Raw genomic sequence first — 2296 nt, forward strand, 5'->3', positions numbered from 1 at the left:
AAGACTGCTGAAATCACACCGTCTAAAACGGCATTTAGATCTGAATCTGTATTCGTGAGGGCAACAGACAGAAGACAGAACTATGAATATTGGACAAATGGTCGGGTAAATTACGTCTACAACTTTTCTGGGCTGTACAGCACATGCAAAAACTCATTACTAAGAGAAACAAACCACACAACACAGACCAAGTCAGACACACACCCCAGCTGGTTTTCCATTCGGTAACACAGGCAGCTTTCAACACTTCTGATTTTATAATAGATTATTCAAGGGCTCATGGTCACTGGATGCCAAAACAAGCAAGTGTGTGTGTGTGTGTGTTAATGACAGACAGACCAACAATTAGTTGAAGATCCATCCATCCATCTTCTATACCGCTTAATCCTTTTCAGGCTCACGGGGAACCTGGAGCCTATCCCAGGGAGCATGGGGCACGAGGCGGGGTACACCCTGGACAGGGTGCCAATCCATCGCAGGGCACAATCACATACACATTCACACACCCAATCATACACTACGGACACTTTGGACATGCCAATCAGCCTACCATGCATGTCTTTGGACTGGGGGAGGAAACCGGAGTACTCGGAGGAAATCCCCGCAGCACGGGGAGAACATGCAAACTCCGCACACACAGGGCCACGGTGGGAATCAAACCCCCGACCCTGGAGGTGTGAGGCGAACGTGATAACCACTAAGCCACCGTGCGCCCATTTAGTTGAAGATATTCACATTAAATAGATATTCATATTAAATTCATGTGAGAAACTTCTCTGTGCCATCAGGTACCCGTGTGGTATATGCGTAGATCTCCTGTACTATTCCAGTCGGACTTATAAACTGTGTATGATACATGGCCCTATTCGCTTTTACCCACCTGTGATCTTTTCTAATGATCGTAGTTTGATCTATTACCTAAAATATAAAATTTAAAGCATATTGACCTTGGCTAAGATCACTGAAGCATTGCTGAAGGTGATTGAACAATTGAGTGAATGAATGCATTTCTGAGGTTGATGAAAGTGGCCCTTCTTTCATATCAGACCACCCACATGAGAGTTAAAACTTTTTTGTAGGGTGCCGTGGGATCCCAGTTTCAATGCCCACCCCCCAGTTCCATGTTATTAATAGTCACACTGAGGTGTTCTGAAGTTTTCATATAATGTTTTTAAAAATGTATTTTTTCCTGGCTATGTGGTTTTCTCTGAGAACATCATTGTCTTAGGTTTGGCAATACTTCTTCTCTCTCCCTCTCTCTCTCTCTCTTTCTCTGGGGCTGGAAAAGTGCAGTAATGTGTGCATTTCGGTTGACGTTTCTAATTGGCAGGCTCCAACGTTGTAGGAGAGAAGTGAAGTGAAGCGAAGGCTGAAATTCCTCGAGAGGCCTGGGCTTTTACTGTTATTCTTCAAGCAAGCTTTCAAAATGTGTGCGGTACAAAGAGCCAAAAAAAGAAAAAGAAACAATCATCAAAGAATTGGGGTTTTTTTTATTTAAAAAAATGGAGAAACAATATGTTCTGGTTTTTATTACTGAAAAATAAAAATAAAATACACTGGAACATTGCATTCAAATCAACAATGCAATTTCATCTTTTACAGCGTAATTTTTTTTTATATAGATATATACACTTTAAGTGACCGTTGGGCCTGGGTAGAAGAATTTACTGTACAAAACATACTTGTCACGGTGAGCCATGAGTTCCTGTTGTTTTCATTGGCCTAAAACCCATTTGATGGCCTTTGCACTGATAGAGACTTTACTGCGTAGTTCAAAAACTCCTTTTTGTTTAATATGTTTAATGAAAAAATACTCTCTCCATATACATATAAATAGATTTATGTTGTGCAAATTGCAAGTGTAAGGTCTTTACAGTCTGGAGCCCTCCCCCCACCCCCACCCACCCACCCACCCACCCACACCCCCACACCCCCAGTATAGCAGGGCTCAGGAAGAAAAGGTGATAAATGAATGTAATATGTGTGAGTGAATGAAGGGATGGATGAATGAATGAATGAGGTGAGGAATGGATGGATGGATGGATGGATGAACAAATGGATGGATAGATGGATGGATGAATCTCACTGGTTTGATCAGAATGGAGAACATTGTGTCTTCTCTCACTCAGAAACAAGGCACCGCAGACTTTACACAATAATTATAATAAAAATAATATTACACAAAATACCAAAATACTTTTAGGGAGCCAGCTTCCCAAAATTTAAACCAAAGTCATATTTCAAAACATCCATGACTTACACGAAGTTGATGTCATTTTTAGTATGTTTCTTTATT

This window comes from Ictalurus furcatus, chromosome 27, assembly GCF_023375685.1.
Source record: "Ictalurus furcatus strain D&B chromosome 27, Billie_1.0, whole genome shotgun sequence".
Taxonomy (NCBI): Eukaryota; Metazoa; Chordata; class Actinopteri; order Siluriformes; family Ictaluridae; genus Ictalurus; species Ictalurus furcatus.